The sequence below is a fragment of the Dendrobates tinctorius genome, unplaced genomic scaffold, assembly GCF_039654945.1.
Source record: "Dendrobates tinctorius isolate UK_male_01 unplaced genomic scaffold, ASM3965494v1 ptg000092l, whole genome shotgun sequence".
NCBI classification, from domain to species: domain Eukaryota; kingdom Metazoa; phylum Chordata; class Amphibia; order Anura; family Dendrobatidae; genus Dendrobates; species Dendrobates tinctorius.
Window position 1 is genome coordinate 4,414,498 of NW_027361760.1, and position 18,003 is coordinate 4,432,500.

The window sequence follows — 18,003 nt, forward strand, 5'->3', positions numbered from 1 at the left end:
ATATATTATAATCCATACACCTAGAGACAGGCAGCCATGTTACGCCCATGAAGTAGGAGCTGTAACAAGCACACACGTTTCAGGAATAGCTGCAAGAACGTTATACCTGGCTCCACCATAATTCTCACAACTTGTAACTAGAGCAGTGATGGTGAACGTGTCTGAATGGCAGTCACTCATTTTTTTCAAAAATGTGTATTAGCAGTGATGAGCGAGCGAGCTCGGAATAGGTTTTATCTGCACTAGGTTTTATGGCACTATGATGATTATATGTGAAGCCATCATTGTACGCTGACATCAGTGCGCTTAGATGGCACTGATGATGATGTGTCAAGTAATCATTGTATGCCGACATCGATGCGCTTACACAGAACTATGATGATGATATGAAAAGCCATCATTGTAGGCTGACATTGTAGGTGAACTTACATGGCACTATGATGATGATGTGTGAAGTCATCACTGTACGCTGACATCATCATTGCGCTTACACGGTACGATGATGATGATGCGTGAAGCCATTATTGTACGCTAACATCGTTGTTGCCAGGGCTGTGGAGTTGGTATGGGTGCAAAATAGACCGACTCCGACTGCTAAAATCTAATATATAAAGCTCAATGTGGGTGTGTATGTATGTATATATGTATGTCCGGGATTGGCATCCGCACCGTCGCAGCTACAGCCACAAAATTTGGCACAGTCACACGTCTGGACCCCGAGAGCATCATAGGCTATGTTGTGAGGCGAAATTTTAACCCCGCGCATTCCAATTCACCAAACAATTTTGCCCTTGTCTACATAATGAGGAAAAAGTATATGTATGTATAGGCATCCGCACCGTCGCAGCTACAGCCACAAAATTTTGCACAGTCACACGTCTCGACCCCAAGAGCATCATAGGCTATGTTGTCAGGGCTGTGGAGTCGGTAAGCCACAGTTGCGACTCCGACTCCTGGATTTTATCAGGCTCCGACTCCGGCTCCTTCATAAATGGCCAATTCATAACAACAAATTTACTGTTGTAAAATATTAAACATCGTGCTTATTCAGTTTCTCACCATCATATAAGTAATCAGACCACTTAGAGCAAAAACTACATTTATTAGAATACAATTAGAATATAGCAAATAACTTTTATAAACTTTTCTAAACTGTAAGTAAATATGCAATAAACACTTTTATGCAGTTAAAGAAGAAATCTATAAATTTGTCCTCAGAAAAAGTATTGCCTCTGTCAGATCCTCCTTCATGGATGCCCTCAAATCTGATCTAATTATTTTGAGAGCAGAGAACAACCTCTCTACACTAACTTGTGTTGGTGGCAAAGCAGTAACCACTCGGGCAACATCTCTGACAATGTCAGGATACAGCGGAATCGCTTGTTGCACTGTTATTTTTGATGAACGGTCAAATTTCTCAATTTCTTTTAGTGCACATGAAAAATTCTGCTGAAATGTACTGGCTGTGTTCCTTGATGGGGATGACTCTTCTTCTAGGCGGGAACGCTTTGCACGGTCCTTGCGATCCAAATATTTTTCGAAATTAAATTCTTCATCAGTTGATGATGAGGGTGAAGATGTGGCAGGACGACCAAATTCTTCTTGTTCCTCCTGACTGTTCTGCAACCCTTTCATCCTTACTGCTATTTCAAACAGAGCTTCTTTTCCTTTACTTAGCTGTTGATCATCTAGAAGAATCCGATGCATTGGGTCTACATAAACAGCTGCCAAAAGAATGTTATTTTGTAATAGTAGCTCCTCTCTCCGTTTCATTGATGTAGCAATGCCGCTTACAATTAACCCTCCTCTTTGGGACAGGTGAAACATCAGGTTCTTCCACTCCTTTAAGAAAATACCTGGAGTTAAGTCCTCTGCTTGTAATTTTTTAGTCACTGTAAATGGGTGCTCTAGCAATTTTTCCAGCTCAGTCACCTGATTCCACTGACTTTCATTTAGCGTCAGTTGAGGGTTAGCCATGTCTACAAGAAAGGTTTTCAGTTCAACCAAGCGCTGAATCATTAAGTAAGTACTGCCCCATCGTGTGGCTTGATCAATAATTGCCCCTTTTCCAGCACGTCTCTTCAAAATTGAGTCAACTTTAGGGGTTCTGGCAACAGTAGCCAATTTTCTCACCTTGCCAATCAGTGCAGCAGCATGTCCTTCTTGCAGACTGTCTCTTATAGCCAGCTGTAGCGTATGCACAACACAGCGCATGTGATGAATGAAAGAACATATTGACACAGTTTCAACAAGATCATCTAAACTATCATGTTGCTGTTCATCTGAAGCAACTTCAGTTTGCTCCTCAGTTACAATACTGTGTTCCTCTATTTCAAACATTTCTGTGTCTGTGGACCCAGAATGTTTTTCTAGCTGCTGGTCACCATCATTACTCTCATTCATTAGCTTAATAGTACTTATCATATTTGAAGCATTGTCAGTTACGACAGAAAGAACTTGCTCTTTTTTAAGTTCATAGTCTTGCAGAACCTTTTCCACCAAGACCTGGACAAACTCACTGGTGTGATGAGCTTTGGTGTCTTTTACTGCCAATGTCTTGGTAACTATTTCATTTTTGTCACAAACAAATCGGACATTGATGGCAAAATAGTTGACTCTGACGTGTGCAGGCATCCATTTTAAGAAACAGAAAGCGTCCCTTGAGAGTTTTTTTAAGTTCTTCCTTTTGTTTAAAAGCTTCTTCGATTACTAATTTTCTAATACTCTCTCTCTCCAGAGAAACACCAAGCTTGCGGGCCATTTCCCCATTCAGACACATAAAAGCTGGTCGTGAAAATAATGAAATAGGCACACTATCCTTTACAACAAGCTCTATGATCTGTTTTTTAAATGTATCTACTGTCATTGTCACAGTAACTTTGTCACTGACAAAATATCTTGCAACTGATGGCTGCAAAGTTCTCTGCTCCTTTGTTTGGCTGGAAGAGCTGGGCACTGGTTCATTGGTTTGGATGCAGTCTCTCATCCACTGCTTTCAGTACTTCTGGATGAAAGCGCTGTAAATGTCTCTTTAGATTAGGAGCTCTGGTAGGAGCATTTTTATCTTTGCCTGAATATGCACTCATCTTGGCTTCACAGCATTTGTTTTCGTCTGGATCATTTGTCATACACTGACAGACATAATGTTTTCTATCTTGAGTGATGGTGAAATGTTCAAATACAGCTGATTTAATGTGATGCTTCTTTGACATTCTCAGGTTTTTAATTCTGCATTCACAATCCAAATGACAATTGTTTTTCCTAAAAACAATTGTACAAAATTATTGCCAGGTCGTACAACTGATATAGTGGTCAGTAATACTGTTATTATTCCTCATGTACTCACAGTTAACTGATTTTGTTGAAAGGATAATACTTCTTACAGTCTTCCTCTTCTGAGTAGCAGGCAGCTGTGAGATGCTTGGAAGACGCACACCTAGTATGATCTAGTCTAGAGGAGGAGCTTTACTACTAAGAATTTGCAACACATTTTCACTTTCAGTTTCATACATTGTAAGTAGGGGGGTTGGGGCAGCATGAGGTTAACCAAGTATAAGATTAGATAAGGACAGTGGAGAACAGTGACACACAAGAAGTAAGAAATGTCTCTATCTCCAGCAGAACTGCTTATCACTGTTGTTCATAGTTTGATAGAACATATATATTTGAGTAACATTTATAAAATTCATATGAAAGTTCAATTATGAAATATTAATACATTTTTTTTAAAGCTGGAGTCGGAGTCGGTACATTTCTACCGACTCCGACCAAAACTAACTCCGACTCCGACTCCACAGCCCTGTATGTTGTGAGACGAAATTTTAACCCCGCGCGTTCCAATTCACCAAACAATTTTGCCCCTATCTACATAATTGGGAAAAAGTGAAAGGAAAAGCGTTGGAGCCAAATTGACAGCTGCCAGATGTGAACAAGGGGGACTTAAAGAATGAGAGCGATGGTGCCAAAGAGTATATACCGTACAATTGCTAAGGTGGGGCCCTGACATGGGATACTCACCACACACGGGGATATGAACACACACACAAAATGTGCCACACACTACCACATGCTTCAGCACATATACCACCCTCAGCACACATTTCACCACACCTACACCAACCTCGCCACATAAAAGTCGAAACACAAAAGTCGCCACTCAAAACTCACCACGCTGTCCCAGAGCTGTTTAAAAGATGAAAAATGAGCTGTGATTGGTTGCTATCAGCAACAGTTTTCTTTGTAGACAGTTGTGGTAACTGAGGCCTATTATTCATATCATTTCTATGGTGTTATCATCCTTCTGTAAAGCTGGAAATAACACAATTTATTACCGTGCCTACACAGATCACCCTCTGACACAGACTGCAGGGGAAGTCCAGTATCACACAGGATAGGATTAGATACACGGCTCAGCAGACAGTATCACACAGAATAGGATTAGATACACAGCTCAGCAGTCAGTATCACACAGGATAGGATTAGATACATAGCTCAGCAGACAGTATCACACAGGAGAGGATGAGACACACGGCTCAGCAGTCAGTATCACACAGGATAGGGTTAGATACATAGCTGAGCAGACTATCACACAGGATAGGATTAGATACACAGCTCAGCAGTCAGTATCACACAGGATAGGATTAGATACATAGCTCAGCAGACAGTATCACACAGGAGAGGATTAGACACACGGCTCAGCAGTCAGTATCACACAGGATAGGATTAGATGCACTTTTTTATGTGCAATATAATCATTATAATTTGTTATAACTAATCACAGTTAGTTACTATGCCCAGGCAACGCCGGGCTCTTCAGCTAGTATATAATAAACTAGCTATGAACCCGTTCTATGCCCGGGTGGCGAGCATTTTAATTGGTATATGGTCTCCCATCCTGGTATGTGCTGCCACCCTCCTATCCTGGTACGCATGGCACCCTTCATTCCTATCCTGGTATGCATGGTACCCTCACCTCCCCCCCCCAATCCTGGTATGCATGGCACCCCATTCTTCATCCTGGTATGCATGGTCCCCTCACCCCTCAATCCTGGTATGCATGGTACTCCCTCATCCCTATCCTGGTATGCATGGTCCCCTCACCCCCAATCCTGGTATGCATAGTCCTCTCTTCCCCCAATCCTGGTATGCATGGTACCCCTCATCCCCCAATCCTGGTATGCATGGTCCTCTCACCCCCCAATCCTGGTATGCATGGTACTCCCTCATCCCTATCCTGGTATACATGGTCCCCGGGGCTGTGGAGTCAGAGTTGGTGCTCATTTTGGTGGAGTTGGAGTCTGTATAAAATGGACCGACTCCTAAAATATATAATAAACTGGGTACAGTAATTCAATGCAGAATGTGCTGAATATTTTTTCATAGGAATTTGGGAAAGTTATGAAATGTCCTATAAATGGCTGTTCTATTCCTGATCTAAGGCTACATTGACACACAGCGTTATTCCTGCGTTTTTTGAGGATACGTTTTTCAGCAGCAAAAGCAGATCAGCTATTTAAAAAAATGCAACACCTGAAAGGTTTTTGAGCTCATAGATAATGTTTTCAATAGCAAAAGCAGATTAGAAATCTGCTCTATCCATCCATTTATCCATATCTGTCTATCCATATCATCTGTACCAAAAAGAATGAAAGCCAGGTAGCACACAGACTAACACTCCTTTTTTTTTATCACCAGTCAGGTACACCTCATAGCTGCCCAAGAGGATGCCCAGGACAGGCATTGCTCATCTTCAGTAACACATCAACATCAATTGATAGTTGGAATAAATAGACTGCATTCATCACCACATTTTCTTAAGGTGCAGGCTTTATTTTCAAGTGTAGGGGTGTGCAGTATGAGCTTCTGCAGCACCTGAGGTGTGCAGTATGAGGTTCTGTGGAACAGTATGAGGTTCTGCCCCCCCACGTTTGATCCTGGCTATGCCCATGGTGTGAATGTAGCCTAAGGATCCAGGCTTTGTCTTAGCTGAGATAAGTCATAGTGTTTATATATCAGTACAGACCAAAATTTTGGACACACCTTCTCATTCAAAGAGTTTTCATAATTTTCATGACTATGAAAATTGTAGATTCACTCTGAAGGCACTAAAACTATGAATTAACACATGTGGAATTATATACTGTAATTAACAAAATAGTGTGAACCAACTGAAAACATGTCTTATATCCTAGGTTCTTCAAAGTAGCCATCTTTTGCTTTGATTACTGCTTTGCACACTCTTGGCATTCTCTTGATGAGCTTCAAGAGGTTGTCACAGGAAATGGTTTTCACTTCACAGGTGTGCCCGGTCAGGTTTAATTAGTGGGATTTCTTGCCTTATAAATGGGGTTGGGACCATCAGTTGTGTTGTGCAGAAGTCTGGTGGATACACAGCTGATAGTCCTACTGAATAGACTGTTAGAATTTGTATTATGGCAAGAAAAAAACAGCTAAGTAAAGAAAAACGAGTGGCCATCATTACTTTAAGAAATTAAGGTCACTCAGTCCGAAAAACTGGGAAACCTTTGAAAGTGTCCCCAAGTGTAGTGGCAAAAACCATCAAGCGCTACAAAGAAAATGGCTTATATGAGGACCGCTCCAGGAAAGGAAGACCAAGAGTCACCTCTGCTGCGGAGGATAAGTTCATCCAAGTCACCAGCCTCAGAAATCGCAGGTTAACAGCAGCTCAGATTAGAGACCAGGTCAATGCCACACAGAGTTCTAGCAGCAGACACATCTCTACAACAACTGTTAAGAGGAGACTTTGTGCAGCAGGCCTTCATGGTAAAATAGCTTCTAGGAAACCACTGCTAAGGACAGGCAACAAGCAGAAGAGACTTGTTTGGGATAAAGAACACAAGGAATGGACATTAGACCAGTGGAAATCTGTGCTTTGGTCTGATGAGTCCAAATTGGACTCATTTGCTCCAACCACCGTGTCTTTATGTGACGCAGAAAAGGCGAGAGGATGGACTCTACATGCCTGGTTCCCACCGTGAAGCATGGAGGAGGAGGTGTGTGTGTGGGGGTGCTTTGCTGGTGACATTGTTGGGGATTTATTCAAAACTGAAGGCATACTGAACCAGCATGGCTACCACAGCATGCTGGTTCAGTATGCCTTCAGTTGCACCATCATTTATTTTTCAACAGGACAATGACCCCAAACACACCTCCAGGCTGTGTAAGGGCTATTTGACCAAGGAGAGTGATGGGGTGCTACGCCAGATGACCTGGCCTCCACAGTCACCAGACCTGAACCCAATCGAGATGGTTTGGGGTGAGCTGGACCGCAGAGTGAAGGCAAAAGGGCCAACAAGTGCTAAGCATCTCTGGGAACTCCTTCAAGACGGGTGGAAGACCATTTCCGGTGACTACCTCTTGAAGCTCATCATGAGAATGCCAAGAGTGTGCAAAGCAGTAATCAAAGCAAAAGGTGGCTACTTTGAAGAACCTAGAATACAAGAAATATTTTCGGTTGTTTCACACTTCTTTGTTAATTATATAATTCCACATATGTTAATTCATAGTTTTGATGCCTTCAGAGTGAATCTATAATTTTCATAGTCATGAAAATAAAAAAAACTCTTTGAATGAGAAGGTGTGTCCAAACTTTTGGTCTGTACTGTATATATGTAATCGATATTACATAGTGTATTACATATTCACAATTTATTACAGTTTTTTGTGTTCTAAAGTTGTATTCCAATAAATATATATTATGTTCTAAATATCTTGATTATTGTATCATAAAAATGATTAAATGTCTGATGTTCACATTGTACTACAATAAATTTTTCATTTAAATATAAGCAATATATGTGGGAGTCGGAGGCGTGGAGTCGGTGTAAGGGAAATTGAGGAGTCGGAGTCGCAGGTTTGGCTTACCGACTCCACAGCCTTGATGGTCCCCTCACCCTCTATCCTGGTATGCATGGTACCCCTCATCCCTGAATCCTGGTATGCATGGTACTCCCTCATCCCTATCCTGGTATGTATGGTCCCCTCACCCCCTATCCTGATATGCATGGTCCTCTCACCCCCCAATCCTGATATGCATGGCACCCCATTCTTCATCCTGGTATGCATGGTCCCCTCACCCCCCAATCCTGGTATGCATGGCACCCCATTCTTCATGCTGGTATGCATGGTCCCCTCACCCCCTATCCTGGTATGCATGGTCCCCTCACCCCCAATCCTGGTATGCATGGCCCCCTCACCCCCAATCCTGGTATGCATGGCCCCCTCACCCCCAATCCTGGTATGCATGGCCCCCTCACCCCCAATCCTGGTATGCATGGCCCCCTCACCCCCAATCCTGGTATGCATGGCCCCCTCACCCCCAATTCTGGTATGCATGGCCCCCTCACCCCCTATCCTGGTATGTATGGTCCCCTCACCCCCTATCCTGGTATGCATGGTCTTCTCATCCCCCAATCCTGGTATGTATGGTCCCCTCATCCCCCAATCCTGGTATGTATGGTCCCCTCATCCCCCAATCCTGGTATGCATGGTACCCCTCATCCCCCAATCCTGGTATGCATGGTACCCCTCATCCCCCAATCCTGGTATGCATGGTACCCCTCATCCCCCAATCCTGGTATGCATGGTACCCCTCATCCCCCAATTCTGGTATGCATGGTACCCCTCATCCCCCAATCCTGGTATGCATGGTACCCCTCATCCCCCAATCCTGGTATGCATGGTACCCCTCATCCCCCAATCCTGGTATGCATGGTACCCCTCATCCCCCAATCCTGGTATGCATGGTACCCCTCATCCCCCAATCCTGGTAAGCATGGTCCTCTCACCTCCCCTATCCTGGTATGCATGGTCCCCTCACTCCTATTAAAACTACACACATACAAAAAAAAAAAACAAAACATTTTTACTCACCCTTCTTTCCTGTGCTCCAGCGATGTAACCCCGTTCTGCTGGAGGCCGGGGGAGGAATCTGGCGCCAGAGTACGCGCATGCCCATAGCGCTGTCCGGCGCCATATTGCTGAAGACACACTGCAAGTGTGTCTTCAGTAAAATGGCGCAGGATCGCGCTATGCGCATGCGCGATTCTGGCCGCACTCCCGCCCCGGTCTCCGGCCGAAGAGAAGTGCCGTGGCAACGCTCCTCCCGGTCAGGTATGTAAGTATGGCGTCGGAGATGGTGGTATGCAGTGTGTACGGTACTGCCATCTCCAGCGCCATACACACTCCTCACGGCTGGCTGCCTCACTCTGTCTGGATCCAGACTGCGCAGGCGCGTCGCGATTGTGCAGTCTATAAAGGCTTCGTACAGAGTGACACTTACAGCGTTATATTATAGATTGGGTACAGTAGTTCAATGTAGAATGTGCTGAATATTTTCTCATAGGAATTTGGGAAAGTTATGAAATGTCCTATAAATGGCTGTTCTATTCTTGATCTAAGGCTACATTCACACAGCGCTTTTGCTGCGTTTTTTGAGGATACGTTTTTCAGCTGCAAAAGCAGATCAGCGTTTTAAAAAAACGCATCAACTGAAAGGTTTTTGAGCTCATAATGTTTTAAATAGCAAAAGTAGATTAGAAAAACGCCACACAAACGGACATGCTCATTCAGCCCAAAAACGGATCCTCACAAAAGAATGTGTCTGAATGTCATATCTTGAAATCCATTGACTTTGCTGGGATGCCCAGAGTCACTGCATTTTACTGCAAAAAACAGATCAGCAAAAACGCTGTGTGTGAATCATGGCCGTAGCCAGCGAGGGGCGGGGGGGGGGCAGCTGCCCCCCATAGAAGCAGGGGCACGCACCTATCAAAACTCACTTTTATGCTGCAGGGCTCCCGTCCTGCACCGGCTCCAGACTGCAGGGGGCAATTTCCCCTCCTCTGTCCTGTCTTTTGCGGTCTTCACCAGAGAGAGGAGGGGGAGGGGTGCCTGCCTTGCACAGGATACGATTCCTGGGCCCCGAGCTGGAGAAAGTTGTGCACACGCTGCAGCTGGCAATATGAGATAGTCTGCAAGAGTGACATGCTGGAAATCTGACTGGAAAAGTGAGGAAATTGGTTGCCGCCAGAACCCCTAAAATTGATTCCATCTTGAAGAGACATGCTGGGAAAGGGGCAATTGTCGTTCAAGCCACTCGGTGAGGCAGCACTTATTTAATGATTGACCGATTGCTTGAACTAAAACCTTTTTTTTATAGATATGGCGAACCCTCAGGTAACCCTAAATGAAGGTCAATGGACACAGATGGCTGAATTGAAGGAATTGCTTAATCACCCATTTACCATGACTAAAAAATTACAAGCTGAGGATTTAACTCCTGGCATTTTCATAAGGGAGTGGAAGAACTTGCTATTTTACCTGTCCCAAAGACAGATGGCATTTCTGCTTCAATGAAATGGAGAGAGACACAGCTATTGGATAATAAAATTTTTCTGGCAGCTGTTTATGTGGACCCAAGTCATCGTATACTGCTTGATGATCAACAGCTTACTAAAGGAAAAGAAGCTCTGACTGAGGTAGCAGTTAGGATGAGTGGCCTACAGGAGGACTGCCAGGTGCAAAAGGACTTGGGTCCTGACAGTGTTATTGCTGCCATATCTTCATCCTCATCAGCTGAGGAGTTTGAATTTGACAAGTATTTGTATGACATGGAGCAGGCAGAGCGTTGCCGCAAGGAAAAAGACTTAACTCCATCTCCTATAGCAAGCAGATTGACCATATTTCAGCGAAATGTTTCACTTGTTCTCAAAGAAATAGAAAAATTCAACCGTTCATCAAAACTGACTGTGCATGAGGCAATTCCTTTATAACCGGAAATTGTTAGAGATGTTGCCCATGTGGTTACGGCTTTGCCTCCTACCCAAGTTAGTGTAGAGAGGTTGTTCTCTAGCCATAAAATAATTAGGTCAGATTTGAGGTCATCTATGAAGGAGGATCTGATGGAGGCAATTCTATTTCTTAGAACAAATTCAAAGACTGCACAAATGTTATTTAGTATGTTTTTGTTGAAAACTGTTTTTTGCCACTTACATAGTTTATTATATAGTGAGATATCTATATATATCTATATATATATATATATATATATATATACCCACACAGTATCACACAGAATAGTATTAGATACATGGCTCAGCAGACAGTATCACACAGGATAGGATTAGATGCACTTTTTTTATGTGCAACATAATCATTATAATTTGTTATAACTAACCACAGTTGGTTACTATGCCCAGGCAACGCCGGGCTCTTCAGCTAGTATATGTGTATATAGCTATGTGTGATACTGTCTGCTGAGCCATGTATCTAATACTATTCTGTGTGATACTGTGTGCTGAGCTGCGTATCTAATCCTATCCTGTGTAATACTGACTGCTGAGCTGTGTATCTAATCCTATCCTCTATGATACTGACTGCTAAGCTGTGTATCTAATCCTATCCTGTGTGATACTGGGCTCCCCCTGCAGTTTGTGTCAGAGGGTGGTCTGTGTTGGCACGGTAATAAATTGTGTTATTTCCAGCTTTACAGAAGGACGATAACACCATAGAAATAAGAATAATAGGCCTCAGTTACCACAACTGTCTACAAAGAAAAAGTCTTTCCTTGTGCAAATGAGAATAAAGATGATCCTTCTACAATGTGACAGCCCTTTAGATATTTGTAGACAGCTATTAAGTCTCCTCTCAGTCTTCTCTTCTGCAAACTAAACATTCCCAAATCCTGCAACCTTTCCTCATAAGACAGGGTTTGCAGACCTTAAATGTAAATGCTGAGCCTGTTGACCTCACAGGTCTCAGCGGTGTGCACACACAGTATACGGTCACAGGACTAGACCGAAGACTCAGGGTCAATGTCCGTCTAGACCTACCGTGCGTGCGGCGTCGCTACCGTGGACGCCAACAAGCGCTGCGGACTGCAGCGCGGCGACCGACCTAGCCGCTACACGACAATGCCAAGAGGAGGCGCACTGTCGGACGCTAGTGCTGTAAGATGTGAACTGTGTCCTGTAGCGCGCCACTGACTGGAACTGACTATGACTAAGTCCCTATCCACACACGTAATATCAGAGAGAGGAGATCTTAATGAGTCATTCGCAGGCACATGCATTCATCATCATTCACACAGATAGCAATAAGAGTCTATACTAGCGCATGGCCAAGTGGCCATGCGGGCCTTTTATAGCTGTGTGCTTCCGGGACCTTCCAGATCTCTGAGATGGACCAATCAGATCAGGAGGACCTGAGCACGTGACTCCCGATCTCCACTGGGAGATCGTCTCGTGAACATGCCCAGTAGCGCGGCAAGAGGACTTAGCCTCTGGAGTGGCTTGCTGCAGAGCAGGCTGCGCTACTATTGCTGGTCCAGAGGTGGCAGCAACAACCAGACCCAGAGAACTGGTCTGAGCAGGGCGTCTGGATCGCCGAGATTGCTGGGCAGGTCCCTGAGAGGTCAGAGGGGAATGGGAGACCGCTGGCTGCGTGGCTCTGGATTCCTGCTGTGCAGCTGCAGGAACCCGATGCCTAACAGTTCACATCTGACAGCTGTCAATTTGCCTCCAACACTTTTCCTTTCACTTTTTCCCCCATTATGTAGAGAGGGGCAAAATTGTTTGGTGAATTGGAATGCGTGGAGTTCAAATTTCGCCTCACAACATAGCCTATGACGCTCTCGGGGTCCAGACGTGTGACTGTGCAAAATTTTGTGGCTGTAGCTATGACGGTGCAGATGCCAATACATACATACACTTTTTCCCATTATGTAGATATGGGCAAAATTGTTTAGTGAATTGGAACGCGCGGGATTAAAATTTTGCCTCAAAACATAGCCTATGACGCTCTCGGGGTCCAGAAGTGTGACTGTGCCAAATTTTGTGGCTGTAGCTGCGACGGTAAGGAAGCCAATCCCGGACATACATACATACATACAGACAGACATACATACATACATACACACACACCCACATTGAGCTTTATATATTAGATTATATATATATACACAGTTGTGGCCAAAAGTATTTACACCCCTGCAATTCTGTCAAATAATACTCAGTTTCTTCCTGAAAATGATTGCAAACACAAATTCTTTGTTATTATCTTCATTTAATTTGTCTTAAATTAAAAACACAAAAGAATTGTCCTATAGCCAAATTGGATATAATTCCACACCAAACATAAAAAAAGAGGGTGGACAAAAGTATTGGCACTGTTAGAAAAATCATGTGATGCTTCCCTAATTTGTGTAATTAACAGCACCTGTAACTTACCTGTGGCACCTAACAGGTGTTGGCAATAACTAAATCACACTTGCAGCCAGTTGACATGGATTAAAGTTGACTCAACCTCTGTCCTGTGTCTTTGTGTGTACCACATTGAGCATGGAGAAAAGAAAGAAGACCAAAGAGCTGTCTGAGGACTTGAGAAACCAAATTGTGAGGAAGCATGAGCAATCTCAGGGCTACAAGTCCATCTCCAAAGACCTGAATGTTCCTGTGTCTACCGTGCGCAGTGTCATCAAGAAGTTTAAAGCCCATGGCACTGTGGCTAACCTCCCCAGATGTGGACGGAAAAGAAAAATTGACAAGAGATTTCAACGCAAGATTGTGCGGATGTTGGATAAAGAACATCGACTAACATCCAAACAAGTTCAAACTGCCCTGCAGTCCGAGGGTACAACAGTGTCAACCCGTACTATCCGTCGGCGTCTGAATGAAAAGGGACTGTATGGTAGGGGACCCAGGAAGACCCCACTTCTTACCCCGAGACATAAAAAGCCAGGCTGGAGTTTGCCAAAACTTACCTGAAAAAGCCTAAAACGTTTTGGAAGAATGTTCTCTGGTCAGATGAGACAAAAGTAGAGCTTTTTGGGCAAAGGCATCAACATACAGTTTACAGGAGAAAAAAAGAGGCATTCAAAGAAAAAAAACACGGTCCCTACAGTCAAACATGGCGGAGGTTCCCTGATGTTTTGGGGTTGCTTTGCTGCCTCTGGCACTGGACTGCTTGACCGTGTGCATGGCATTATGAAGTCTGAAGACTACCAACAAATTTTGCAGCATAATGTAGGGCCCAGTGTGAGAAAGCTGGGTCTCCCTCAGAGCTCATGGGTCTTCCAGCAGGACAATGACCCAAAACACACTTCAAAAAGCACTAGAAAATGGTTTGAGAGAAAGCACTGGAGACTTCTAAAGTGGCCAGCAATGAGTCCAGACCTGAATCCCATAGAACACCTGTGGAGAGATCTAATAAAGGCAGTTTGGAGAAGGCACCCTTCTAATATCAGGGACCTGGAGCAGTTTGCCAAGAAGAATGGTCTAAAATTTCAGCAGAGCATTGCAAGAAACTCATTGATGGTTACCGGAAGCGGTTGGTCGCAGTTATTTTGGCTAAAGGTTGTGCAACCAAGTATTAGGCTGAGGGTGCCAATACTTTTGTCTGGCCCATTTTTGGAGTTTTGTGTGAAATGATCAATGTTTTGCTTCTTGCTTCATTCTCTTTTGTGTTTTTTCATTTAAAACAAATTAAATGAAGATAATAATACCAAAGAATTTGTGATTGCAATCATTTTCAGGAAGAAACTGAGTATTATCTGACAAAATTGCAGGGGTGTCAATACTTTTGGCCACAACTGTGTGTGTATATATATATATATATATATATATATATATATATATATATATTAGCTGAAGAGCCTGCATTGCCGGGCAAAGTAACCAACTGTGGTTAGTTATAATAAATTATAATGATTATATTGCACATAAAAACCGTGCATCTAATCCTATCCTGTGTGATACTGACTGCTGAGCTGTGTATCTAATACAATTCTGTGTGATACTGGGCTCCCCCTGCAGTCTGTGTCAGAGGGTGGTCTGTGTTGGCACGGTAATAAATTGTGTTATTTCCAGCTTTACAGAAGGACGATAACACCATAGAAATGATAAGAATAATAGGCCTCAGTTACCACAACTGTCTACAAAGAAAACTGTTGCTGATAGCAACCAATCACAGCTCATTTTTCATCTTTTAAATAGCTCTGGGACAGCGTGGCGAGTTTTGAGTGGCAACTTTTGTGTTTCGACTTATGTGGCGAGGTTAGTGTATGTGTGGTGAAATGTGTGCTGAGGGTGGTATATGTGTTGAAGTACGTGGTAGTGTGTGGCGCATTTTGTGTGTGTGTTCATATCCCTATGTGTGGTGAGTATCCCATGTCAGGGCCCCACCTTAGCAACTGTACGGTATATACTCTTTGGCGCCATCGCTCTCATTCTCCCCCCTTGTTCACATCTGGCAGCTGTCAATTTGCCTCCAACACTTTTCTTTTCACTTTTTCCCTATTATGTATCTACAAAATTGTTTGGTGAATTAGAACGCGCGGGGTTAAAATTTTGCCTCACAACATAGCCTATGACGCTCTCGGGGTCCAGACGTGTGACTGTGCCAAATTTTGTGGCTGTAGTTACGACGGTGCGGATGCCAATCCCGGACATACACACATACATTGAGGTTTATATATTAGATATATGTGGGAGTCTGAGTCGTGGAGTCGGTGTAAGGGAAATTGAGGAGTCGGAGTCGCAGGTTTGGCTTACCAACTCCACAGCCCTGGTTGGTGCGCTTAGGCTGGTTTCACATTAGCGCTTTTTAAGCGCACGCACGGCCGGGGGTAGCTCCGCCCCCGAGCCGGCTCTCTGCCCGGCGTGCCCGCCCCTTGCTTGTAGCGCCGCCTCCTAGCGCACAGCGGCGCCTGCGATCGGCGCACCCTATCTTTAGCATAGGGTGCGCAGATCGTGCGCAGGCCGTGCGCTAGTTGCGCTTTGACCTGCGCTGCGCACTAAAATCCGAAAAGTTTGATTTTGGCGCGCACGGCGCACCGTCAAAAGTGCGCAGCGCAGGTCAAAGCGCAACTAGCGCACGGCCTGCGCACGATCTGCGCACCCTATGCTAAAGATAGGGTGCGCCGATCGCAGGCGCCGCTGTGCGCTAGGAGGCGGCGCTACAAGCAAGGGGCGGGCACGCCGGGCAGAGAGCCGGCTCGGGGGCGGAGCTACCCCCGGCCGTGCGTGCGCTTAAAAAGCGCTAATGTGAAACCAGCCTTACACGGCACTATGATGATATGTAAAGTCATCATTGTAGGTTGACATTGTTGGTGCGCTTACATGGCACTATGATGATGATGATATGTAAAGCCATCATTGTAGGTTGATATTGTTGGTGCGCTTACATGGCAGTAATAATGATGTGTGAAAGGATTCATTATACGAGGTCATCGGTGTGTTTACACGGCATGATGATGTGTGAAGTAATTATTGTATGGTAACATTGTTGGTGCACTTACACGGCACAATGATGATGTGTGAAGCCATTATTGTATGCTGACATCGTTGGTGCACTTACATGGCACTATGATGATGATGTGTGCAGTCATTATTGTATACGACATCATCATTGCGCATACATGGCACGATGATGATGTGTCCAGTCATCAATGTACGCCGACATCATCATTGTGCGGCACGATAATGATGTGTGAAGCCATTATTGTACGCTGACATTGTTGGTGCGCTTACATGGCACTATGATGATGACGATGAGGTGTAAAGCCATTATTATATGGTGACATCGTTGGTGCGCTTACATGGCACTATGATGATGAGGTGTAAAGCCATTATTATATGGTGACATCGTTGGTGCACTTACATGGCACGATGATGATGATGATGTGTAAAGCCATTATTATATGGTAACATCGTTGGTGCACTTACATGGCACTATGATGACGACGATGAGGTGTAAAGCCATTATTATAAGAAGACATCGTTGGTGCACTTACATGGCACTATGATGATGATGAGGTGTAAAGTCATCATTATATGGTGACATCGTTGGTGCGCTTACATGGCACTATGATGATGAGGTGTAAAGCCATTATTATATGGTGACATCTTTGGTGCGCTTACATGGCACTTTGATGAAGATGATGAGGTGTAAAGCCATTATTACATGGTGACATCGTTGGTGCGCTTACATGGCACTATGATGTTGATGATGAGGTGTAAGCCATTATTATATGGTAACATCGTTGGTGCACTTACATGGCACTATGATGATGATGAGGTGTAAAGCCATTATAATATGGTGACATCATCATTGCGCTTACATGGCACTATGATGATGATGAGGTGTAAAGCCATTATTATATATAGCATCGTTGATGCGCTTACATGGCACTATGATGATGATGATGAGGTGTGTAAAGCCATTATTATATGGTGACATAGTTGGTGCGCTTACATGACACTGATGATGATGAGGTGTAAAGCCATTATTATATGGTGACATCGTTGGTGCGCTTACATGGCACTATGATGATGATGATGAGGTGTAAAGCCATTATTATATGGTGACATCGTTGGTGCGCTTACATGGCACTATGATGAGGATGATGAGGGGTAAAGCCATTATTATATGGTGACATTGTTGGTGCGCTTACATGGCACTATGATGATGATGATGATGATGAGGTGTAAAGCCATTATTATATGGTGACATCGTTGGTGCGCTTACATGACACTATGATGATGAGGTGTAAAGCCATTATTATATTGTAACATCGTTGGTGAGCTTACATGGCACTATGATGATAAGGTGTAAAGCCATTATTATATTGTAACATCGTTGGTGCGCTTACATGGCACTATGATGATGAGGTGTAAAGCCATTATTATATGGCGACATCATCATTGCGCTTACATGGCACTATGATGATGATGAGGTCTAAAGCTATTATTATATGGTGACATCGTTGGTGCGATTACATGGCACTATGATGATGATGATGAGGTGTAAAGCCATTATTATATGGTAACATCGTTGGTGCACTTACATGACACTATGATGATGATGTGTAAAGCCATTATTATATGGTAACATCGTTGGTGCGCTTACATGGCACTATGATGATAAGGTGTAAAGCCATTATTATATTGTAACATCGTTGGTGCGCTTACATGGCACTATGATGAT

General features: G+C 43.9%; 1 protein-coding gene across 1 annotated transcript in view; it reads right to left on the bottom strand.

Annotated features, from left to right (window-relative positions):
• Window positions 1–18,003, bottom strand: part of TPGS1 (tubulin polyglutamylase complex subunit 1) — a 35,769-nt gene that overhangs the window by 1,742 nt on the left and 16,024 nt on the right. The gene's annotated exons all lie outside the window — the stretch shown is intronic.